Consider the following 26,386-nt stretch of genomic DNA (forward strand, 5'->3'; position numbering starts at 1 on the left):
TGCAGTCCAAGCATTCAGGAAGCAGAGGCAGAGGTCCAACGACAAAGGCTTCCAGGCTGGCCTAGTTATCATGAGAGCTTGTACAAAAAAAAATGTTAAAGTACCGGACAAAGTGATTATTTCTGATATTTCACTTCACTGATAGAATGAACAGAAACCTTGGTTTACTTTAGTATATTTTTGTTGTTGTTGTTGAAAAGGCAGTGCCTTTGTATTTCAAAATTCAAGACTTTTAGAAAACCAAAATATCTTCCAACTCTTGTCTCTCAATTAGCAAACAATCCTCTCGGAGGTGACCAATGTTACTGGCTTCTTGGTCTCTTGGTGAGTTTATTAGGATGAGTCAACCAAATCATTCTCTGGACAATTCTACTTTCCTTTTTTCTGTGGGCAGAGGAAAACTTGGTGTGCAAATTCATGGGATCTCTTGTTATAGTCTTAACATACCAAAGAGCGAGAAGAGTGTTCAGCTCACTTCAATTCAGGTGGATTTTCCAGGACCCCTGCTATCACAATCTTTCTGCAGATCCTTCTGCACAGTGCTCCCCAAGCTTCACAGTTCTATGAAGCAACCTTTGAATTTTTCCCCACCACCATCCTGTGCCTTGGGTACTCAATCTCCTTCTTTAAACCATCTCTGTTTTCCATAAACAGGGCTACTCTAAACAGTACCATTTATTAGGTTTTATGGTACTAGTTATGCTTTTTTTCCTGATATATGGTAGATGAAACCAATGGCTTTTTAACATACCACAGCAGGTCATCTCAGGCAGAAACATAGTGAACAGTAGAAAATACAGACTATGAGAATAGGAACCAGCAGGTCAGGAGGAATGGAGTCATTGTTGCCTTTGCCACACTCAAGCTTTCAGCATCCCTGCAGCACCCTCCTCTTCCTCCAAGGCTTCCTACTGTGTTTTTTGAGCACTGATTGTTTCTATGATGGATATATTTCTGGAACCTATTTGAAACCCACTTCCTCCAAATAAAACCACAATGCACACCAGTCTCAAATACCCTACAGGAGTGGGGGGGAATGGCTGGCAGAGGATCTCTATTTTGGTTTTGGCTTTATCCTTTGCCAGCTCCATGACTTTAGGCTTCTTCCTTCTCCTCTCTGGGTCTAAGTGTCTCTAGTTATACAATGACTTAGTCTTCACTAAAGCACCACTAAGGTATATGTTGCTCTGAAATCCAGTGATGCCTCCTCAGACCCTGCAGTTCAGCTCCCTTGTCCAGCAGCCTGTAAAGATGGGGGTGGTGCGCTTGCAGGACTTTCTTCCTACCGAACTTACGCCAAATCTTCTCTGAAGCCCCTTGCTCCCATTGCACAAAGCTCCTTTGTTGCCCAAAGCCATTCAGAGCCTCTCTCCAGGCTGCTGCCCAAGTGGCTACAGCAACCTGGGGGGTAATACTTTGCCTGTAACCAGAGCTCCCACTCCCAACCAGACTGGCTCCAGTCTGGCTGCAGGCTTGTCTTCTATACTGGACTCTGCCTATCAGCTGTTCAGTACCCTCCCTCCAATTCTAGGATGGGGGAGGGGGTAGCATGCCCGTGTAAATGGTAGAAAATAGAACCAGATTTCTTCATTTAAATACGTGAATTCCCAATGCAATTAGGTGCCACCTCTCAAAGTCAGTAGGGCAGGAGACTAAAATACCAAGCATATGAAAACCATCATCATTATCACAACTCAGGGCACTTCCTTTATTTGAAAAAGACCAAATCACTCTTATAACTGATTCTTGATAGATTCAACCACTCCCTATTTGTGATTTTGCAAAGAACATTTACAGAGCATGACTTGCTTATCATTCGACAGATATTTTCTCCAGCAACTTTGAAGATAAAAAACAACTATCCAGTTGGAGTACTATCTGGAATGGATTATCATTTGAGACAGGAAATCTTTCAGCCATAATCTAAAGTAAATTCAGCTGAGGGAGAAACACTGGATTTGAGCTGAGAAGACCTAGCATTTAGTCCTATCTCTGCCATTAACTCCTCCTCTGACCATGAGTCAGTTGCTTCTACTGAACCTTAGTTTCATTATCTGATCAAACCAAAAAGTCACCATGCTTGCCTGCATTTGACTCTGTGTTGTTTCCTATTTCTCACCCCCATACCATTCTGCATCATACCAAAAGTCAAACTGAAATAAGAGTAGGATTTATGGAAAGGACAATTTCATGATTTTAGGGTCAGGGGAGGATATGTCAAGGGTTTACAGTACTGTGAAAAACCATAATTATTCCCTTTGAGACAAAAGGTGCTGTGAAGCCTAGCCTCCCAGTTCCTGGTTTCAAGAACAGAAAGCAGAGTTCACCACACGCTTATAGATGCAGGTCCAATGAATGTACCAAGGCACAGTGTATACTTGCCCATTTTAATAGCCTAAGCCAATCCAGAAGATGAGAGGATATAGAGGAATAGGAAGTGCAGATAAAGTGTTAGAGAAGGATCTGGAAGTGCTGTCAGACACTGTCACAAAAAGGGCCTGTGGTTCCTTCACACTCACCACCAGAGAGCAGTTTTTCATCATTCCTCAGGAAACCTTCTCATCCATGACTCCCTTTCTTGGTTAATGTACCAGTAGCTACTCAGCCACTCAAGCAAGAATCATGAGTGTCATGTGGACTCTGTCATCCTTCTTGTTACCATTCAGCCAGTAAGTCATGCAAAAGAGATTTCTTTGTAATACTTCCTAAATTTGTCCCTTCTTTGCCACCCCCACTATCACAGCCCTCCTCCTGGACCTACAGGAGCTCAGGCCTGGATGGATTCTACTGTATCATAACTGTTTTCTCTATAACCAAGCTCTTTGTACACTTTCTCTTCTTCTTCTTCTTCTTCTTCTTCTTCTTCTTCTTCTTCTTCTTCTTCTTCTTCTTCTTCTTCTTCTTCTTCTTCTTTTTCTTCTTCTTCTTCTTCTTCTTCTTCTTCTTCTTTTTCTTCTTCTTCTTCTTCTTCTGCTTCTTCTTCTTCTTCTTCTTCTTCTTCTTCTTCTTCTTCTTCTTCTTCTTCTTCTGCATCTTATCCTCCTCCTATCTCATTTTACTTATAGTACCAAGAATCAAACCTATGGCCACATATGTTATGGCTACATATGTACACTGGAAGGGTTTCCAGTGAACTCTATGCTTAGCTTTGCTAGCTTGTCAAGCCACCATCTAGACATAATTCCCATCTTGCCTGTGTTTCCATTACAACACATTACCTTATCTGATATTGTCTTATTCTCTTGTCTCTCCAGTAGACCATGAACTGTTGTATACTGTCTATATGCCTGAGCCCCATATCCCTATATCTAAGCGTAGGATTTCACATAAACAGGGAATCTACCATGGACTGTCTTTAATTTTCTTGATAGTATAGCTAAAGAACTTCTGGCAATAGGATTGGTAAATTTTTATACTTTCTTCACATCATTTCAGCTTTGGACCCTTCTATCACAAATCAACAGAAATCCCAACTGGTTTCAGATGACAAAATGTCCTTTGAAGGTGCAGAAGCCTAAATCAATGGTGCAGATCCATTTGGCACATGGTTCCACTAAGCCAATAGAACTTGGAACTTACCCTTCATATCGACATAGAAAGAAACCTTAAGGGTCATGTTAACAGATTGCCTCTCACAGAAAGCACTGAGAAGCTATAGAACCCTCAGAGAATTCTTAGGAGCCATGAGAGAGGGCAATCTTGAGGGGTATATCATACCTGTTTCATTCAATTAGTTCTATCTTTACAAATTGGAAGTCTCCTGAAGATATCATTTGGAGTCTTGAGTTTTCCACCTAAAAGCAAATGTTAGTGATTATAGCTGAACCTAGCGTTCAGGTGCTAGCATGCTCCCTTTTTATATCATTCCTGCTATTTGACTATTTTGGATCTGACAAAACTCTCTAGGTATGGTGAAGCCTTTGCTATTCTATATTCAGTCCAAAGTCTTCCTCCTCCTCCTCCTTCTCCTCCTCCTCCTCCTCCTCCTCCTCCTCCTCCTCCTCCTCCTCTTCCTTCTCTTTGTTGTTTTGAGCTAAAGTCTCTCTGTGTAGTCCAAGGGGGCTTCAAGCTTGCAGTAATTTCCATGTCTCAGTTTTCTGAGCGTTAAGATTTCAGGTACTTGCCCCTGTACCCAGTGAATGCTATTAATATTGAGTCTGAATTTGGTGTAAACCAACTTCTACTTATTGATCTTATTTTACACCTTTGAGATTGATGAGAGTGGTATATTCCTTCTTCCTTGTGACTATTGGCATTTACACTTTTTTGGTGTTTGAGGTAGAAGGGATCTTATTGCTTGTATAGACTAATGTGCTCATTGAAGTTGGGAACTTAAAACTCAATGCAAGTAAATAACTGCAGAAGAACATGTACATAGCTAGGTGAGTGACGAAATAGAGACAAGTGCTTAGTCTTCTACAATGTTCTCTTCAGACTCTGCCCTTTCCCAGAGTGAATAGTCTTGACTCAAAGATCTTCTCCTACAGTCTCTATGACCTTCCCAGTTAACCTCCCAATGGACAGGGAGATCAAGTGCCATGCTGTTGATTGTTCCACGGCGCCTTTGGTCTGCTGTAGAAAAGCAGGCTAAACTGGTATCAGAAGCAGACTTGATCCTTGCAGCAATATGAATGCTGCTTCTCATACCAGTCTTCTTCTCATAGGTCTGAATCCACTCAAACAGCCTCCTCCCAACCCCCTCCAGTGCAGGACAGCTCAGGGCCAGTTTTCTGAGTCTCTTTCTGAACTGTTTGCTGGAGGTTCCTGCTGTGTGACCTTCCACATCCCAAACCAGAAACAGGAAGAGTTGATTTGGTTTGCGTTTTTGAGAAGAAAAATGAAAACATAGGAAATGGGGTTCTTGGGAACACAGTCTTCCAACCCTATGTCCATTTGTCCCTGGAACAGGATAGCTCTGGACATACATTCCACAGAGTAAGGGAATGACTTTCCATGTTAAAAACAAAACAGGGAATGTTTCAAGGTTTGGAAAGAGAAAAAGGCCAAAATGAGACTTTTAAGGAGGGGGAAGGCAGTTGGTTCAGAATCTCCATTCCTTTCTTATTCTCCATCCTCACTTGCAACTATCCTGCTCTTTATGCTACGGCTAAAGAAACAGTTGGACTTCTCTCTTGTCTGAGGATGACCAAAGTACGTAGTCACTCAGAACCTTCCCTTAAAGTCTAGAGGGAACAGCCATTAATTACACATGCGAAAACAACATACAGCATCCAGGCTTTGCAAAGCACAAGCTTCTCAGTTTTAGAAACCCAGTGCAGAGAAGTGACTTGCCATACAGCAACTGTTCGCTAGAATAATCGCTTTATCACTCCCAACGAGCTGCTGTGAATTTGCCTGGCTTTGTTGTCTCAGCTTGCCACCACTGAGAAGTGGGTACCGTCATGTGTCCCCACACATGCAAATACTAATAGGGCCAATGCAAAAGGGTGAATCAGAAAAACCGAAAAAAAAAAAAAAAAACCTTTAATACTCCTTTTATAGTTCTGGGTTCTGCGCTGAAAAACATGAATAGTTCATAGTTGGCATCCAAGGTGGAAGTGTAGTCCTCCTTTGGGTCTCAGAAAAACAAAAATATAGCCCTGCAAGAAAATCAGCTCTCCCTATCTCTGGAGTTTCTATTGATATACTTGTCACTGGGTCATCCGTGCACACGTACACAGAACTTATTTACCAAAACCTTAGATTTGGAGTATGGCAAGACTTTCATTGCATGAAAACATACTTATTGCCTCCCCTGAAGCCAAAGGAGGCAGAACCTCTTTATAGAGGATGCTTCCAAGACCATCCATCAGCTTATGAAGGCTTGTTTGTCCTAGAAGATTGGGGGATGGGGGAAGACAAAATGTCATTTCAGATTAAAATGAGGGTGTGGAATTTTTTATCCGGCTCCCAAGGCTGGTGTGGGAAAGCATTTTACTGTGCTTGGTCTCTGGGGGAGAGAGAAGCTTTAAACCAAAATTCTGAGCAGCACTGAAGGAAATGGTGGGCTCCTTAAGAACAGCAACATCTCATCTCTCTCTCTCTCTCTCTCTCTCTCTCTCTCTCTCTCTCTCTCTCTGTAATCTCCTATCTGATATAGAGCCAGACACAGGGAGAACACTTGGGAATTGTTTCATCATCGACACCTATCTATCTATTTATCGGAGGTGGTAGGGGATGGGAATTGGAGACACAATTGTCTAAGGAGGTCCTTTTCCTGTAGGGACTCCACTAAGAAAAAGTTGGATCCTTCATTTTGCTGCAGAAAGTAATTGCAAGACAAGGAGGGAGGGGGATCTTCACTGTCAACAAAAATGAATGATCCTGCTTTTGTGATTCCCAGGAAGAATCTAGAGGAGTAAAGCTACGCCCAGGGTTATACATGCTTAAGCCTTAAGCATAGTTTATTGCTATTTTACATTTTCATTTGAAAATTTTATAAAAAGGAAATATTGTCTCTATGTGGGCAATGTTCACAGCAAATGTTTATTATGATGGAATTCCTCATTCTCACTTGACCAATATCAACCAGACTCCAGAGTGAAAGATTCCTTTTTCTTCCTGTGTTAGCACAGCTTTTTTATCCTTCCTTACAATGACCTATCCATCCTTGCCACAAAACAAACAAACAAAAAAAACAAAAAAAAAAGGGAAGGGGGAAAGAAAGGAAAAGAAAAAGAAGAGTAACTCTAGAATGGCAAGAGAATTTAGACAGTTCTCAGTCTGAATTGTGATTGTCAGCCCTGTAATACCTCTGTGAGTTTTAGGTCTCACACTTTTTTGTTTGTGGTGCAGGCTGATCTGCAAGGCATTATGTAGTCCAGGATGGCCTTGAACTAGTGATTTTTGTGTTTTATCCTTCAGAGCACTTGGATGAAGGTTCGCACCACTACCCCTGGCATTTCTCTACATTTTAAAATGGAGATCTTAATACTCTGCTTTTACATTACAGGATCTAAGCGTGAGCATGAGAATGAGAGTGCCCTATAAACTCTCAGACAAGACATAGATGATAATTATCAAATGATGATTAAATTACCACCATCACTAACTCAGGCAACAGAGTGGCTTTAAGGAGAGAGATTTTCTTCTATCCAGAAATCTGACTTGAGAGCACAAAAGCATCAGCTGAGGCTCAAGGAATGAATCCACAGGCCTCTGGGATCAAGACTGTGTATGTTGAATTAGGATTCCAGAGCCCCAACCCCCACTCCAGGGAGGCCATAGAGTGCAGGCCAGAAAGAAACTGCTGGCAGAGTGATGGAAGGATCAGAAACGTCTCATGATTTCAGGTCTCTAAAAACCAGATGTGCTTTCTATTCTCATGTCTGCCAATAAGCACCTTTGAAAAATCCCAGTTCACAGGCCGCTCATTCATCACCGTCATGGGGACTAAGGTACAACCAGGCAGGATGTGTTGACTCCACTTCTAACAGACCCTCTGACCTTGGCAGATCATTGTTCTCTCTGGGTCTCTATTTTCTCATTGTTAAAATGAGAGGATTGGAGTCTGGTTTTAAAGGTCTTTTTTTCTGTGCCTACATTGTTTCTATGATCCTTTAGTGGGAAGGGATTTGTCCTTGACTTACCAAAAATGTGATCAATCTGATCATCAGGTAATATGACACAAAATCCTGGGTTCTGGTAGAAAATGTCAAGAAAGAAGTTAGGGGAGGGGCCTCGACTAGTCCCCAGAACCCTTTCTGTCTGTGTCTAGTTGAGCTGCTCCACTTGGAGCTGCCCAGGAAAAACTGAAGGGCATAAGGATCAAAACAGGTCTTTCCCAAGCCTGGGGCTCTGTCACAGGTACTGCAAGATAACATGAAGTAAGGTAGGAAACAGGAAATCTTACACGATCTGAGCACCTAATTGTTCATGAAGAATTGCCTTGCTGCAGGCCTGTTGTCTCAGAAGTTAACAATTGGTGCCGGGTGAGAATGGCAAACTTTGCCATTCTCTGGTATTCTGGATGTCCCTTCCCCCACCTCAGTCTGTTTAGCCCTTTACCATTCTTGGAAGCCTAGCTCAAATATTGTCTCCTCCCTCTTCCAAATCCCCAGCATACTGTATATCCGCTGTACCACACGGATCATATTTCGCCTTGTGTTTGAGCTAGTTCATATATAGATTAAGGAAAACACATGCTCCAGGTCAAACCTTAAACCTGGGTATCTGGCTACCAGATAGCTCAAGTTCCATAACTCCTTACTGTCCTTTTTACTGGAGTTAGCCACTGTTACAGAGTCTCTCTCTGTGTATGGTTTATAGTTAGCTAGGCATTATTATTAGAGTTATTGAAAACGCAAAAGTTGTCCAATAAAATGGCTCAGCAGTTAAAGAGCCAACAAGCTCGATGACCTAAGTTTCACCTTGGGAACCTACACACTGGAAGAAAAGGACCAAAACCTGCATGTCATCCTCTGACCTCTACATATGCACTATGGTATTTGTTCATGCATGTAAGCACATACACACACACACACACACACTGTATATATATATATATATATATATATTTTAATTTATTATATTATTATTTCTTATTATATATTCTATTATTTGTATATTATATTATTTATATAAATAATTTATATTTATATTATATGTAAATATGTATTAAATTAATATATATATAATTTTTTCTCTAAGAAGAAAAAATACAAAACTCTCTTGAGCCTGGTGGCCCAAACCAATAATCCCAGATAGCAGAAGGCTGAGGCAGGAGGATTGTAAGTTTAAGGCTAGCCTGAGGAATTTAATGAGATCTTGACTCAAAGTAAAAAATACTGAAAAAAAAAAAAAAGAAAAATACTGATTACATAGCTCAGCCGTACAGTGCTTGCCTATCATGTATGAAACTCTGGGTTCTGTCCCCAGTACCTTAAACAAAATAAAAGCAGGAGCATAAGGGTTTTGAATGAACAACTCCAGTGCTGGCTCTGGAGTCAAAACACTCTGGGTTGAGGTCTGGTTAGCCCCTTGCTGTCAGATCAACTTGAGTGAATTCTGTCTCCTCTTTGATCTATAAATGGGATAACCTTCCTATCTCACTATCTCACAGGGTTGCTGTAAAAGCAACCAGATGAAAGCATCTTGAGAACTGCAAGGGGCTCTCTATTAATCTCCATGTTGTCTCTGCACCTTTGATATAGAAACCTCAGCCCATCGGGAGCTCTATCCCCAGCACTGCTGGCTCCCTCATGTCTTGTGCAGAACAAGCAGCTGGTGGTGCTGGGCAATGTGGGACAGCACCCCTGAGTTATGTGCTGCACACCTAGAGCTGCTGATGCTCTGTTTCCAGACTCACAGTCCCTTGACCTTTCTTTGAAGCTAAACCTGGCTAAGGGGACCATTTTTCTAAAACTGCTTGGCTTGTCAAATGTTGTTGCTCCACCAAGTGGGCACTGGCCTGGCCTTTGCCCCAAGCACTTTCATCACTTTGAAATTTCTGCAAGCCTTGTTTCTGCTTTCTGCCTTCCTTAGCATCCACTTCCTTAGATTCTGTTTTCAATGGATTCTTTCAAAGTTGCCTGTTCCCCCAAAAAATGTGCATTCATATAAAGGAAGTAGGGAGATATGGAGAAAAATATTTAGTATCCAAATAAACTAGATATAAAACTTTTAGCAATGAGAGGTGGAAGGTGCCTCAGAATGTCAAGCATTCCAACGAACCTCTACTGATTCCTTTTAACAGTTGACAAAACAGATGGGGGAACTGAGAGACCTGGAAAAGATAAGGAACTTTTCCAGACAGCGAACAGCCTAGATGGCTAGGTGAAGTGGGAAGGGACAAGCCTCTGCAATATACCTGTAGACTGAGAGGTTAAAGTTGAGTGAACTAGCCTGGGGGAGGTAGGTGGTGCCAGAATAGAGATGAATGTGGCCACTGAGAAGGACGGATCAATCAGAAGAAGCAGTCAGACCAGATGCAAAATTCCTCTGGAAAGTGGAAATGGAGGAGGGCTGTGGCTTAGCAATTTATTATGAATCTTCCTGAGGAGGGAGCTGAGAGGAAGAGAAAAGGTAAGAGAGGCCAGAAAAAAAAAAGAGTGAAAAGGGAAGGAGGCAAGTTAAGCTGGGAGAATGAGGGTTACCTGGAGAACTGAGGTCAGGAAAAACTGAAAAGGAGAAAATCTGTAGAGTTCTACACTGTGGAAATATCCAAACCCCCTTCTAAGACCGTACCACAGCTGCTATTGCTTGTTTTTTTGTTTGTTTGTTTTGTTTTAGTTTTTTTTTTCTTTTCTTTTCTTTTTTTTTTTTTTGATCTGAAAACTTTAACTGGTCTTCTTCTACTTCTTTTTTTTTTTTTTTTAAACAAACTCAGCACTTCACCACTGCCAGTTATTTGGAGAAATGATCCAAGGCTTAGGCTTTGCCTCAGCAAACTTAGCACACCATCATGTAGCCTTCCTTGGCTTCCAGAACAAGCCCTAGATTACCCCAGTCACTTGTGTTTGAGTACCAGTTGTTGCCCTCCTTCACACTGAGTGACCTTGGACAAATTGCCAAAGTTCTCTATGTCTCAGTGACTGCACTTATAAAACAAGGGTAGTAGCCTTCAGAGAAAGTGCTAAAGGATCAAAGAAGTGGATCCAGGGTTAGCATGTGAACAGTGCCTGGAACATCATTAGTGCTCAAAAACTATAAGGGGGCCGCTGGCATAGCTCAGTGCGTTAAAGGCACTTACTGCCTAGCCTGACAACCTGAGCTCGTACAATAACATGGTGGAAGGAGAAAACCTATTCCAAGTTGTCCTCTGACTTCCAGGCAGCTGCAGCACTACAGAAACAAACAAATAAGTATGTAAATGTACTTTTAGAAATGGTAAGAATCACTGTGACATGCTGGGTTCAATGTTAAGTCAGTAGACAACTGAGGCTTGCCTGCAGAAACAATACATCTAAAGCTGGGCATGGCGACGCAGGCCTATCATTCCAGCAGCTGAGAAGCTAAGGCAGAAGGATTTAGGGTTTGAGGCCAGTCTGAGATACATAGTGAGACCTTGTTTCAAAAATGAATCAGAACTCTTCTTAACACTAGGAATAATGCTAGCAAACTGCCAATGAACTACTTTTACTCTTTTTCTATGAACTGTATAAACCTCTCAGTCTGATGGGTGCAGTGGTGCCTCTTGTCACCTCATATATACACTTTAACACTTTCATCAATATTGTCATCATCTGTTAATGATTCCAATATATTTTTCTCTGTCTGTTTAGTTAAAGTTGTATGGAATGATGGGACTAATAAACCATAAAATCTTAATTGCAAAAAAAAGGTGAATCAAACTCAACACACACACACACACACACACACACACACACACACACACACACACTGCTCTAACCACTGAGCCATCTCTCCAGCACCCACACACACACATAACAATTTGAGACAGGGTTTCACCATGTAGCTCTGCCCGTACTGGAATTTACTACGTAGACCAGGCTGGCCTTCAGGCCACAGAGATCTTTTTGCCTCTTCATAGTGGTGAAATTAAAGGGATGCACTACCACTACCATGTCTATTGGGTTTAAACTTTTCCTTTGATGGAGACTCTCCCTTGCCCTCATCCAACTGAATAGCAAATTAAACCCACTGTATAAAACAGATCCAAACAATACGGTTTTGATGGAAACAAGGAGGGATAGGCATGGGGTTCAGCTTTCCTTAGTTCTCACCTCACCCTTCTCATGATAATCCTCATGCTAAGATGAAGATATCACAATCCAGAGAGGGCAAATAATGGGACCAGTCTATAGCAAGTGGTAGGCAAGGTGGCATATACGTGGCACTACCAGGCATGGAGGACAATAAGTTGAACAAAGAGAAGAGTTCCTTCAGGTAAGCTAGAATATAGAGCAGGTACTCCAAGGGTAGGGTAGAGAAAAATTAGGAAAAAGGATGAGCAGGACAGAAAGGAGGTGATCAACATTACTGGATAGGTTTATCTTACTGGGCCACCTCCAACTTCCAGAAAGTAATCCAAGGACCTTTCCTTGTTTCTATCATGTTGTGACAAGGGCTGTAGTTCCTCACCCTGAGTCTCCAGTCTGAGGTAGGATTTAAATTCATCTTGACATTTTTCACAAGGTTCCTCCTCCAGGGTTCCAGAAGTTTGAAAGCCTGACTTCCAACTCATACTCATAGAGGAAGTACAGAGGAAGAGCCTGGCACTCCACACTTTCCACAGCTGACGTGTGCATGTGCCTCTAGCTGGCCAGGGTGTTCCACCAACCAGTGCTGTCTGTTTATCTAAGAACCTGTGAGTTGCTGACTTTTATTTTCAGCACTTCAGCGTGAGTTACCTGAGGACACTACCCTGAAGAGAACTTATGAACTAAATTCTCCCAATGAACTTTAGGGTTTCTGTGGAATTAGTTCTTCCTGGCAGATCTCTGGAGCTGCTGAGGTATAGTGGGAAACCTGGGACACTGAATTTGGAGGCCAGGCAAGGCAAAGGCACATATTGGGTATGAGAATGTGAATGGTTTGCTTCTCTCTGTATGGACCTCAGAACCTCCCTCTGCACTAGGAGAAGTGGATCTGCTGCTCACTGAAGATGCCAGCTCCAGGCCCTCCTGCTTTGCAGGCCCTGAATCCCACTGACCTAAGGTCTGGCTGCAAAGGCTTAGGAATTTTCCTTTCATTTTACTTAAGGCAGCCCAGGCTACAGGGTGTCTAGCTTTGGGCCATAGACATTCCAGACAAGGCTGAGGAAGGGCTGAGACTCACCTTTGGAAAGGTGTGGCATACCACTGAAATGGACACCAAGCCTGCAAATCAATCTGTGTCAGTTCATTTTCCACCCACAATGTGCTTGCCTGCGCACCCATTCTCTCAAGACTTATAGCACAGGAAAAAAAAAAAGTCTGCTTTCTGGATGAGTAACTTGCCAAAGGTTATATAACTACTGTGTGGCATAGCCAGTACTCAAGCCCTGAGTTGTGCCCAAACTTCCCCTTTCCTTTTCCACAAAGGGCACTTGGCCAGCCAGAGGAGGACAGAGTAAGTTCACCACTGAAGCATAGTATTTCAGACTAAAAACAACAAACCCCAATTCCCTGGGGTTTCAATCTTTTCCATATGAACTGAACTGTGGAGGCAACCATGGAGCCTTTGAGAGGGAAGCAGAGGCATGCAGTTTGCAGAATCCCAGAATTGCTGGATTTTGTGGCTATCTAGATAACCAGAGCCAGAGTGACATTTGAACCTATGATGTTGGGTTGTCACAGGACTGTCTTCTTTCCTCCCACCTGAGATTGCAACCCCTGCTTGGTTATTGAGTTGTTTTTAATGCTCCTTCATTCCACACACTGGGGAAAGAACATCCCAAGGCTTTTAGACATCCTTTGATTTGGTTTAAGATCCTCCCAGGCTTGTTATTTACCTGCCCAGGCAGTCCGTCAATTACTGCTCATTCAAGCCTTTAACAGATGTTCCTTGAGTACCACCCCTGTGCCAAACTCCTTGATGAAAAATGAGTATTCTATAAATAATAAAATGCTGTCTCTACCCCCAGAAGAGTCGCTTCTATTGGACAGAAAGATATAGAGATAATTAAGTTCGATTAATTATGCCGTTAATGTAGGAGAGCTGTAGAATCATCAAGAAGGGGAATGGCAGGGCTAGAGAGATGTCTCAGTGGTTAAGGCAGCTTATCACTCTTGCAGAAGACCAGAGTTCAGTCCTGGTTATAAGCTACCACCTTATAAGCATCTTTAACTACAGTTTCAGAGGATCAGACCCTCTCTTCTGGCCTCTGCAGGCTCCTGAACACATGTGGTACATCTAAACTCATGCAGGCTCACACACATATACATCATATTTTAAAAGAGATAATAACTTACTCTCTGTGTAGGGGATCTTTAAAAGATATGTGAGACTTTTTCAAATACAGTACATAGGACAAATACTTCAGCATCATTGTGGCTCAGCTTCTTCACTTGTAAAATGGGATGATAATACTACTAGTAGAGGCTGGGCAGTGGTGGCGCACGCCTTAATCCCAGCACCGAGGAGGCAGAGAAAGATAGATCTTTGATTTTGAGGCCAGCCTGGTGAGTTCCAGGACAGTCAGGGCTACACAGAGAAACCCTGTCTCAAAAAAAAAAAAAAAAAGTACCTGCAGGGTTTCAGACAGACACCTTGGAATTTACCATGTAAATAAGAATGAAATCAGATGAATATTTCTGGGAGAGAGATGAGCACATGGAAGTCATTGGAAAGGATAATGCCACACAGTGTGTTCTGGGAAGGCCAACCAAGTTGGCTACTTGAGCTTAAGCGGAACTCTGAATGCTAACCTGAGAAAAATGGACTTGTTCCTGGAGGTCATGGGCAGCATTTCTGAAGCCAGGGTTTTGCATGAAGGGTGACAGAGGACCAGTGTGTAAAAAGCTACTGCTGTAACCATCAGGGCAATAGATGAGAGGCCTGAAATAGTTACCAAGTATGACTGAGGAACAGCCATGTATATAACCTAGCCCTGATCCGAACAAAGCTGGGGTAGGAAAAATAAACCAAAACTCTACCTTCCAGGCTCTGCCCACCTGAATGGAATAAGTTTAATGCTTGTCAATGATTAAGTCAATCACCCATGGGAGGGGTGGTGGAAGGAGGAGGGTAAGGAAAGCTCTCTTGTGGCCTGAAAGCCAGTATGTATAGTGGTTACTAGGCAGAGTTGACAGTCCAAATTGTGACCTTGGCAAATTATGCAAGTTCGCTGTGCTGCGGTTTTCTCACTTGAAAATGGAGACAGCAGGAGTACTTTGACTTACTCAGAGTTGATGATTAGATCATATGTAGAACCAGGTATGGAGGCTCGCCTCTGTAAACCCAGGAGACTGCAGCAGGAGGGTTGCCATGCGTTTGAGTTAAGCCTGGGTTACACAGCGAGTTCCAACCCAGCTCAAATTAAAACGTGAGACCCTGGCTCAAAGCAAACAAACAAATAAACAAGCATTACATGGATTATAAAAATTATATGGAAAATTTGCTCGGAATGTTGGCTCCTGCCATAAGCACTCCACAAATGTTAGCTATTCTGACTAACTGAGGACCTATCCTACTCCAGGTGTCTGGAAATCCTGGAATACAAAACATACCTATGGGAGCATAGGAATCCACGAGACCAAAGTTAGCCGTCTCCCTCTGCAGGGTAAAGGAGAAAGCACCGATGAGGATATATACTGGAGTCAACTGGAAAATTCAAAAGGATGGTTAAGATAAGAACAAGGACTTCAAAGACATTCTCTGCTCAGAACCAAAGCTTCACATTACATCTTCAGCATTCTTCTCCTCAGCCCCTATGGGGGAATGAATGCAAAAGTAGCAGCAACTCAGAAGTGTGAGCCTTCTCATTATATAGGTGAAAATAGCAATCTAGCTTCGACTTCTGCCATTGCTGCTTACAGGCTGTGCGAGATCAGCCTCCATGAGTTTCTTTATAGACAAAGTGGGGGCCGTGTTGAAGATAATAAACACTAAAATATCTACATTCAAATGTCTTTGTAAACATTAAATATTGCTTTAAATGCTCCCATACAATGGCTGATGCAGAGCTAGTGCCTGATACACTTTGGCTTTTATTAAATCTTTTTCTTGCCAAGTGTGGTAACACACACCTATAACCAGGAGTCTGAGGCAGAGGAATTGCTGCTAATTCAAGGCCAGCCTAGCACCCATATGAAGACCCTGTCTCAAACAACAATAAAAACCTTATTTATCTTTCTGTCTATCCATCTATCTATCTGTCTGTCTGTCTGTCTGTCTATTTATTCATTTATTTTTGCATACTGACTCACAGCAACATTGTTGGTTAGGTGTCCATTTTGTGGACATGTTCCTTTGGTGGTGTACAGGCCTTAGTAAGGCATTCTTGATGCAAGTGCTGGCAGTCCTTCTGTAGGGAAGGAATAAGTGACCACAGTGCTCTTTCTAGCTCAAAGTTCTGGGTTTCAAAGCAATCTCTGGAGTCATTTCCTTTCACTGTTCTGGCCTGTGGTAACAGCAGACCTCGGGAAGTAGGGGAAGGACAGACAGGGAGGGAGGTGCCTTTGCAGGATAGGAAATGGCTGCTGCCGCCCTTCCTCCTAAGTCGCTGCCACCCAGGGGCTATGTTCCGTACTCTTGCCCAAGCAGAGAGCAGAAAGGAGACTCCTGGGATTGAAGGAAGTTGATTGGAGCCTCCTTTTCCTCAGGAAGATTTTTTCCCCTGTGTCAGGGACAGGACAGGGCTGCTGAAAATGCAGAAGTCCCAGGGTCTACTTGGAAGTACCAAACTGGGCATAGAGGAACCATCCCAATGGCTAACTGTCCTAGTCTAGAATACATCTGATGATAGGAAGGTAGGGAGAGAGAAGAATGGACTCCTCACTGATTTTAGGTCATTTGGAAGAGGGACAAAACCAATTCTGTAATGGAGAATGGCTGAGTGGAAGGTGGTACAGAGTCAGATTTCTAAGTTCTGAAATAGACTCACTGTGTGACCTTGAACAAATCCTCACCCCCACTTGTACAACACATTCATTTGATCAGTAAACATTTTGTCAAAGCCTGTTGCATGCCTCCATTGCCCCAGGGAGGAGAGATCAAAACGTGACCCTCTCAATTCCTTTCCAGTGCTGACAGTCTCCAAAAGACATGATACAGATCTCACCAATCACTAACTGCGAATTTTCTCTGGCTAGCTTACACTCACAAACAGAATTGATTCCCCTAAATTAAAAGGACAAAGGGTGGATCTGGAGAGAGACAGAGAGAGAGACTGAGACCTGTGTTACAATGGGAATTTGGAACATGCTTTGTAAATGATAAGAGGTACCAACAATGCTCTGTTTACAAGTTGTGTTGATTATTTCCATTGTGTCATCTGGTTATTATCCTTATTTTACAAACAAGGAAGCTAAGACTCAGCGTCATGGTCCAGGTTTTGCCATGGTTCTCACAGAGCCAGGATGAAAAACTTGGCCCCTTGACTGGCCATCAAGACAAATGGAATAAAAGTGACAAAGTCTGAGAGTTGGCAATTTTCTGTCTTCACTTTACTTGAAAACAGAGAGATTAGGCCCTCCACAATCTCTACAAGAAAATGTTTTTATCAAGTAGAGGCTATATGCCTTAGAGTGAGGCCTGAAAAAGCTAATCTTTCTTTATGGAGCCTGGTCTCCATCCGAGATGACATGTTCAAAGCTTTTCAGATGCTCAGGTACTCCTGCATCTTAGAGATAATTGTCCCTGCTTAAGGATGACAAAATCATTTGTATTATAGGACCTATTATAAGTTTCCCATTTGTAGCATAAAGGAGTCTCTAAGGACTGCCTCCACTCCAGGAGATTCTTGGTACTGGGATTCCAACAGGTTTTTGTTGATATTAATGGCTTCATTACACACTGATCTGGCAGTGTGAAAGTGGGGTGAGAGTGTGGCTGGAGGAAGCTGAGTCAGAGGGTTTACCAAGATGTTGGGAGTCACCACCATTCCTCTCTTCACCTGTCTGTTGAACAAAATCTCCCTCCATGCCACTCACTGGAATGGTGAGGTTTGAGACACATCGGAAGAGGAGGGGCTGATTTGTGGCTAATGAGATGCCCCTTCTAATACCTCCTAGAGGTGGAAGGAGCAGGAGCGGTAGTAGTGAAACACTTCTTAAATAAGAGGACAGATACAAACAGGCCAACCAGGAGAGATGGTCCAATGGCGATGGGGTGACTTGAGTGGTGAAGTAGATTACCCAAAGAAGGCCCAGCTAGAAGAAGGGGGAGTTCCTGAGCAAAACGGCACAGAGGTTTCCAGTCCTCACCAGTGGGCACGTGGGCAGAGCAGCCACAACCTGGTTGTCCTAGTAATCTTCCCCTCCCAGCTTTCCTCTCTCAAATTTCCGGACTAGCAGCTCAGTTCGTGCAACAGCCAGGACTCCAGAACTCCCCCTGCACTCTTGCAGGGCTCGGGAGCTTCCATACTCCTGGTATGGAGTGCCCAACAGCACGTGGCCGAGGTGCAGAGCTGGCTGCTCCCGAATCCTAGAATGTGGACGCTCTGGGGTATGAAGGTCACCCGGTGGGACTTGCTGCGCTGGAAACCAGGTGAACAGAGACCAGCAGACCTGGACAGGGAGGTCGACGGCACGTTTCCTCCCTGCAGGCTCTGGAAGTTCAAGCTCTCATCCCGCCTTAGGTTCTACTCGCGCTTTCATCTTTTAGCCCTGGGTCCCTTTGATCTAAAAGCCTATCCTTGGCTGAGAGTCCCTTTTTCAGGTCTTCCAATATTCATGCCTACTTCTTTTAATACATAACCAACTCTCGCGTAATCCCATAGGAGCCCCATCCTCTCATCCAGACTGTTCATCAGACTTAGTCCCTAAGAACTCTGCTACCAGCTTCCACTCAATGATGTGGCTACAGACACACAGTTAGAATTTGTCAAGAGTATATCTTTCACCATCTCTTCCTTTGAGACTTTGCCTATGGCGTCAAACTCTCCTCTCACCTACCTGCCTTCCTATCCCTCTGTATGACTAACCCTGGATGATATTTTTCCCTTACCATTCCTTTGTCGGTCTGTCCTTTTATCCCTCTGTTCTTTTGGACTCATATCTTTGGATCTTAGCTTCTAGATAGTAGGTCCCTACATCCTCTGTCATTTCAAAGGACTAGCATCTCACCCTCATTCAGTGCCTCAGAGGCATACCATGGCTCCCGCCACCCACAGCACCTTTTTATCTGGCGTTTGTTGTCTGAAAAGGCCATCCTAAGTGTTGCCTAAGCATCCTAAGCATCCCCCAGGAGAATGCCAAGGTGTCTGCCATTTCATCCCTTTAAAAGGTGAAAAATATCTCTGGGAATTTAAAATTTCCAGTCACTACCTCCTATCTTTTTTTCCCTAGAATAATTTCTTGTTCCAATCCAAATTATAGGGAGGAAATAGGCAGATGTGTTCAGTTTCTTATTGTAAGTTTATTATGGAACTTGAAGTGCCAAATTATAAGGCTCTCTGAGATCCCAGATGGACATATGGGGACTATATGCATCCTGAGCCAGCAGCCCACTCTGTCAAGGCTCATAGCTTCTCCATGAAAAAGGCAAAATAAGGTCAGAGTTACCGTATCCTAGCCTCTGGTCCACATGCCTTGGTATATGGATGGTTGTGTGTGTGTGAGTGTGATAGGAACCAATTTCCTGGGGGTGATCTGTTTATCCTGAGATATAAAACGACGTTTGAGCCTTGTTGCCCCTTTCTCCATGTCATCTGGGACCTGGCTCCAGGCTACCCACCTGTTTGGATTAAGGATTTTCTGTGTGAGGGCTGGTCCTTGCTTCACAATAGTGATATGGCAGTTCCAAAAAGGCAAGGTTGATGATAATCTGTGGAAAGCCTCAGATCTGGCTGAGGGCCAGATTAGGATTTTGATGGTGTGTGGAAGGGTTGGTTGGTTGGTTGGTTGGTTGGTTAGCTGGTTGGTTGAGGCGGCAGCATTAGATGTAGGCCTGTCTTTGCTCATCTCCCCTCTGCACACTGTGACCTTTTCAGCAGGGTAAGAGTGGGTGTGGTATCTGGGTGAGCATCCTGCTCTTGGTATCTGTGCCAGGTTCACCAAGCACCAAGAACTCAGTCCAGGGTAGCCCACCTGTTCCTGTGAGGTAGGTGGCAGTCCCTTAGGAGGTGGGATTATGTGTGTACTCCATGTACCCACAGCAGCAAGCTTCTGGCTCCCTTGAGATGGGCTAATAAGCTAGGCCAGAGTGACTCTGGGGTTTAGAATGGGGCCTGGGGGAATAGGAGGCTGGCCTTCTGACAGGTCTGGTACTTGTTGTGGGGGTGAGATCTTCTGGGTGTATGAAAGAAAGGCCAAGCTTAGGCTTTCTCCTTGTAGTATCTAGCTCAGGTACCAGGAGGCAGCCACAAGCTACTTGGCACTGACAATTGAGAAAATGAGGACTTTTTGTGTTCTCCTTGACTGAAGGGAAGGGTCAGAGGCTTCTGACCTCTCCCTCAGCCTGACCTTGCCTGACTAGAGCACCATCCTCATTCTTTGCCAGCCCGGAGTCCTTGGTCAACATGGAATTCCTCCTTGCAGTGTGCTCTGGAGTAGCAGGTGGGCACAGCCATACTGGTGCCCTGGGTTGTGGGTCTACAGGGGTCTTTGTGCTCCCAGTATTCAGTTTTCTGTTCTGGATATCCCAGTTGGCAGCACAAAAAAAAAAAAAAAAAAGAGGCACATATATGCCATACACCTTTCCCGTTCCTCCTGCAGCTGTCTCTGCTGCCTCTACTCTGCCATGCTGGACAGGTCCCTCTTAGTCCACAACCCTTGACATGAGCCTTGTGATATTTATCTATATGCACCATGACTATTTCATGTTATGGAAGCCTGAGCAACAGGCCCCTTCCATGAGGCTTGGTTGCAGCCCTCAAGCCCACCAAGAACTTGGTTTTCCTTGTGGGCTTGAATGAAGCTTAAAGGAATGTGTGGAAGCCCTGTATGAGAGTCATGTGCTGGGTGTAGGAGGTTGGAGTATAGTCCATTTCCCCCTCAAGGATCCATTTCCTTTTTTTACATTCCCAATGTTGAGTTCCATGCAATCCTTTTGCCAGTTTGTTCTTGGAGACTTTATGAAAAAGGATAGTGTATGGTTCTGTCTGGTGTCTCCTCATGTCCATTTCATCTCGTCTGATGCAGAGTGGGGCCATGAGTCTGCCTGCAGCAGCCAGATGAGCTGAGACAGAGAGACAGAGAGAGGGGTATTTTCTCATGTCAGCCCTTATTAGGACCCAAGAGTCTTAGAGGAAGGCTCTGGATAATTGGATCTGAATGTACTCTTTGCACAGCCTAGAAGAAGAAAAAAATCTACTATCACTGTGGGTCAGAGGAGTTTAGCGCCTTCATTGCATTTCTGCTGCCTTTAGCCAGTCTTTACAGGATACTTTCACATCCATTGTCTTCGCTTTGCTCACTGGCTATCACACACTACTATTTTTTATTTTGCTTTATTTTAATTTTTATTATTATAATTTATTACATTTATTCCATTTGTATCCTTGCTGTTCCCCTTCCCTCATCTTCTCCCAATCCCACCCTCCCTCCCTCTTCTCCTGCTATGTCCCTCCTCTAGTCCACTGATAGGTGAGTTCTTCCTTGCCTTCTATTTGATCCTAGTCTATCAGATCTCATAAGGACTGGTTGCATTGTCTTCCTCTGTGGTCTGGCAAGGCTGCACCCTCACACACACCCAGGAGGAGGTGATCAGAAAGCCTGCCACTGAGTTCATGCCAGAGAAAGACCCTGCTCACAATACTACTATTTTATAGGTGCAAATACTGGTAGTTGCAATGTCACAGTGCTTTATTCTAGGTGACATTGCCAGAAAATGGTAGAAGTAGTACCTCTTGTACTTCTGGAGCCAAGATGCACTCTACCATGGCTCAGTGGCTTTGTCTACACCTAGGATTTAGTTCAGGGACTTTTCAAGCATTTGTTATCCCAATGCATCCGCTCAGCAACCATGTAAGGTAACAACACTGATTTTCATTCACATTTCATAGGTGAGGAAAACGATGTAGATAGTCATGGTTAGATTTGGGCTTTGTACACTCAACACCTGGCTTTAAGAGTTCATTATACTCCCTGTTACATGAAAAAGCTCACCTGTAGTAGTGACAGAATAAAGCAAGCCTCATGCGTTAGACAGAAACACACACACACACACACACACACCACTGATATTTAAGAGCCCAAATTATCTTAATACAGAATACAGTTAGAACAATCTACTTGAATTACAGGTGGTGGAACAAATCTATAACTCTAGAATCTAGGAGGCTGAGGCAGTTTTGACTTCAAGGGCAACCTGGACTACATATAGAGATCTTGTCTGAAAAGTAATAATATTAAATGTTTAATTGGGTTTCTCATTATTCATATGCTTATAGTTTCCTCATGGTAGCATGATTGTCCTTAAGTGTCTTTTGCTTTTTGATGCTTGGTTTTTTTGAGACAGGGTTTCCCTGTGTAACCTTGGCTGTCCTGGACTCACTTTGTAGACCAGGCTGGCCTTGAAATCACAGAGATCCCCCTGCCTCTACCTCCTTGAGTGCTGGGATCACAGGCATATGCCACCACGCCCGGCTCTCTAAGTGTCTTTTAATATTTCTTCACCTACTATTGAACATTCCAGGGAAATCACTGGGAACCTTGTGCTCAGTGCCATGGGGTAGATGAACTCAGCCCTGACATTGTTTTCTGTCTTTAGAGATAGGACCATGGCAGGTGTTTCACAAGTTGTTTCTAACATTGTGTATGAGCAATATAGTTTTGGCTTCAGCTCAGACCCTGAAGCATACTTACAACATTATATTCATCTCTGCCTAAGGAAAGAGGCTTCCTACCTATCCAAAGGAATATATGCTCCTTTGGATGCACATGTGGAGGTGGATGTATACAAGTGTGCACAAACTAGAGAACAACCTCCAGTGTCATAGTGGGATTTTGGCTAAGAGGGTGAGTAGGTTTATATGCTGCAACCACATTTAAGATCAGTGATGGAAATGGCTCACTTTGAAAAAGAACAATTGCCACAGGATACCAGTTGCAGCCCTTCTGTTGAGAATAGCAGAGAGTACATTCTAAGGGTTGCCTTGCCTCCTTGTCATTCCTTTGGACCTTGTGAGGGTTAATCAGGAAGAAGGGAAGGGAAGTTTGTTTAGCCTGGTAGAGTGGAGGTAGGATGCCTGGTTCTGTCATTTCCTCCAATGACCTGGAGCAAACTGCTGTGTTGAAGACTTTAGCAATCCTGTGAGATGGATAGAGTTCATGCATTCTGGTGGCCTTTAGCTCCATTCGTCTATTAGGTGTGGAGAAAATAACCAGTGTGCAAGTATTAGCCTGTCATGGATTTGCTGAGTATCCCAGAATAAATCACCTGTCTTCAGTTTCTGTCATTGGAAACATAGAGATCTTGAATACTCCCAGTCCTGGCGAAATAGAAGTCTTTAATTCAATTGTGAAATTAAGGTTGTCAAATTATGCTGAAGACTTCACAGGCAAGGCAAGGAAGAAACCAATTCTTAACAGTTTCTTGCTGAATTTAAACACACTTTCTGAGAGTATTTCGTTTCAGAACTCCAGGGAGCTTTCTCCTGCCATAATTAACTTTGGTGCTGTAAGTTTTCCATGTTCTTCTTTATGGTAGTAGAATTTGTATTTGCAGGGCCCAGAGGGTTGCATATTGGGGAGGTTGCAGAATGCTGGTGTCTGAATCAGGTGGGAATGCCAACTTCCTGGTCATATATGGAATTTCTTCCCTTTTGTCTTGATTGCTTCTACTAATTGTGTATCTCAGTGCTGCAGTCTTCTGGACTTAATATAAATTATCCTGGACAAGTCACTTAAACCCTCTCGTGCACATGGCATTTATATTTGAAGCCTGCATGCAGTGCCAGACACATTCAGAACTCAGTAAATACAAGTCTGTGTGTCTGGCCAAACTCGTTCCTTCAAGCTCTGCTCCTTCAAAGGTCTGTCTTGGGCCCTGGGCTTGTGCCTCTTGGCTCAGCAGAGTGACCTGAGGGAAAGGCAGGGACTCAGGGCATTGGAGGAGCTGGCTGGCAGAGCCCCGCCCATCCCATTTGGACCGCTTTCTGGGGAGACTGGAGGAGGGGCTAGGCTGAGCCCTCATTGGTCCAGGGAACTGTAGGTGGGCGGAGCACCTCTGCTGATTTCAGGCGGACGCTCCCTCCCTCCCTCCCCACCTGCGCAGCGAGTGGAGTCTGGTTGACAACGGCTAAGCAGCTGCTGCAGCTGCTGTTCTGGCTGGCACCGTTAGCCCTCGCTCCACGCGTGTCTTCATCGAGCAGCCCTGCCCACGCTTGCCTCCCGTTCCTTTGCCGCTGTGTGGACGCGGCTGCCAAGTAAGAGTTGGGGCGACGTCAGGGGGACACCCACACGGATTGGGGCCCTGGGCTCTGGTATACCGTTTAGACGCTGTGGCGCTCCGGCTCATGGCAGTTCCTCTGGGCTGAGGACGCAGGGGGCAGGAAGGGAAATAGCCACGCTGCCTCTGTTCAGCGGCTGGGGTTCAGAGTTATAGAAACTGGAGATCCCTGAGCGCGCTTGCTATACATTCCCATCCGAGCCCCTCAAAGAGGTCGGCTCTGGTGGCCTGAGAACCCCGGGCCTGACTGGTGCTACTGCCTTCCCCGGGGCTCAGTTGGAAGGGAGCAGATTTTGCTCACCCATTCTGCCCTCCTTCGTCTTCGGGGGACATTTCCAGGACGGCTTTGGCCCCATGGACTTTCCTGTTGGCCCCTGCCTCACTGTCTTCCCACCTGGACAGCTGCTGGGAGTGTGCTTTCCTCGAGGTAGCTGCGCAGAAATTAGTAAATACTTCTGGATAAGTCGCATCTTTCTGGGACTCAGTTTGCCATGAAGTCCCATGTAAGTTTAGATTAGAAAAGCTCAGATGAACTGCTCTTAGGCAGAAGTTTGTGGAAGCTCTTAGCTTGGGTAGTCTCCATGTCTCTTCCAACACTTGCTCAAGTTCAGCACGGAATGACCACGCAGGAAACCAGGGTCCCGCCAGTTCATGTGACCTTAGGCGAGTCATGCTTTTGTGAGTGTCAGGTGTTTTCACTGGCACTTCAATTGGAAGCTAGATTTCAGTATCGGAGGGGCCCTAGTCTCTTCTGCTCTGACATTGGCTAACATGGGGCCTGGGTCCAGTCTCCTAACGGGTAAGTTAAGGAAGTCTCTGAGAAACTTGGGGAGACCAGAGTTGGGCATTGGGGAGTCTTGTGATGATTATACAGCTAGACTAACTGGAAAACTACTGTGGGAGAGACAGCAACGATCAAACTGAATGTAAGGATGCGTGGGATTTTCTTCCAGACCCTAGGTTTCTCACTTTGGGGACCCCAGAAAGCGTACTTAGACATGATATTCAGGCAAACTGCTGGTGTCCTAGTTTGCTTGGGTCTCACCCAAAGCACCCAGTAATCCTGGGAGGAGAGGGTAATGAATCACCCAGGGCTATTTTCAAACCCTGACTTCTGCTGCATGATCAGCGCCCACACTTTCAACTTTCTCATTCACCTTCCTGGAATGAAAGCGAGGCATTTTTTTTTTCTGGGGATTGGAAGTGGGCAGCCCAAGGCAGAGGTGAGTGGTAGAGTGAAAAGAGTGGGATGGGGAGGGTGATGTTTGTTTGGGAAGGGTGGGAGTAAAAAATTTTATCTTGAAGCGGTAGCTGCCATTTTACAGGGTATCTGGTGTTGGTCCTTACTTCAGAGCTTTGATCTTCCATCCGGGTTCTGGACTTGGAATTTCTGCTCCTTGAACCTCTATTGTTAGAGCTAAGAACCAGCATATTGAACAGAGGCTGTTCTCCCCTGCTTGCTCACCCTCATTCCACATTGCAAAGAGCTCTTTGAAGATCACCAAGGCTCTGTGTGCATCTGCGGGTCGCTTGTGTCTCCAGAGAGGCCAGGAGATTATATCTGGTGATGTAAAGATGGCAAGGTGGCTGTATACCTTGTGTGGATGCAGAGGAGGGAGCAATGGATCTTGTAAAGATGATGGCCTTAACACTTACGAAGCTGGGGAAGAGGAGAAAAATAAAGGGGCCTAGAGGCCCTAACACTGCCCTTCTGTCTTATCTTTATTAATTTTTAGTTAATGTATGAAATAATGAATGCCATTATAATATTTCCATGTACACACAATTGTACATTGCTCATAATCACTCCTCTACCATCACTTTCCCTCCATTTGTATTGAAAATTAAAAAAAAATCTATTTTGGGGACTGCAGATTGGAATGGGAGCACAGAGTGTCTGAAGCCAAGTATAAGGACAGCAGCAGGGACACAATACAAGACAGTCACAAGGAAATGAAAAGTAATATCAGGCTGAGGTACTTTGTGGCTTTTATTAGCTAACTTTTTGAACCCCTGTGGTCCAGCCATGGATAATGTGGATTCCACGAATGGCAAATTCTTGGGAGAAGGATGGAAAAGAGTCCTTGGCTGAAAGAAGGAGTTACTTTATTCTTGCATAAAAAAAGAGAACTTTTTATTTAAGCTCTGTGTTTGGGTAGGATCAAACCTATGGCCTTGGGCCACTTAGCTGTTCAGTGTAGGACTGTCAAGGATTTCATAGAAGGCATATGTTCACCAATGTCTTAAGGCATGTGGGGATCTTGGGGTGGGGATGGAAACCTTGATCTAGTGCATTCTAGGCACTTATGCCAGTACTCAAGATATACCCCTAAGCATTGGTGAGTTTTATATTCCCTCCCACCCAAAACTCTCAGCATTCTATTGGTCATACAGTTGTTGGTGGCAAGGGCTAATTAATGCTTTGATCATCTGTGACTGGGGACGGGAGGGC

The 26,386-nt window shown here is 44.1% G+C and overlaps 1 protein-coding gene across 3 annotated transcripts in view; it reads left to right on the forward strand.

Annotated features, from left to right (window-relative positions):
- Stard8 (StAR related lipid transfer domain containing 8) overlaps positions 1–26,386 on the forward strand; it is a 72,532-nt gene that overhangs the window by 16,205 nt on the left and 29,941 nt on the right. For 2 of the 3 annotated variants that reach the window (XM_021626219.2, XM_060375399.1), the window contains exon 1: positions 23,756–23,911. The exons of the other annotated variant lie outside the window; for it this stretch is intronic. The gene's annotated coding sequence lies outside the window, so the exon portion shown is untranslated. Of the gene's footprint in view, positions 1–23,755; positions 23,912–26,386 lie in introns of those variants that run through there. 3 annotated transcript variants of the gene reach the window in all.

The sequence above is a fragment of the Meriones unguiculatus genome, chromosome X, assembly GCF_030254825.1.
Source record: "Meriones unguiculatus strain TT.TT164.6M chromosome X, Bangor_MerUng_6.1, whole genome shotgun sequence".
Taxonomy (NCBI): domain Eukaryota; kingdom Metazoa; phylum Chordata; class Mammalia; order Rodentia; family Muridae; genus Meriones; species Meriones unguiculatus.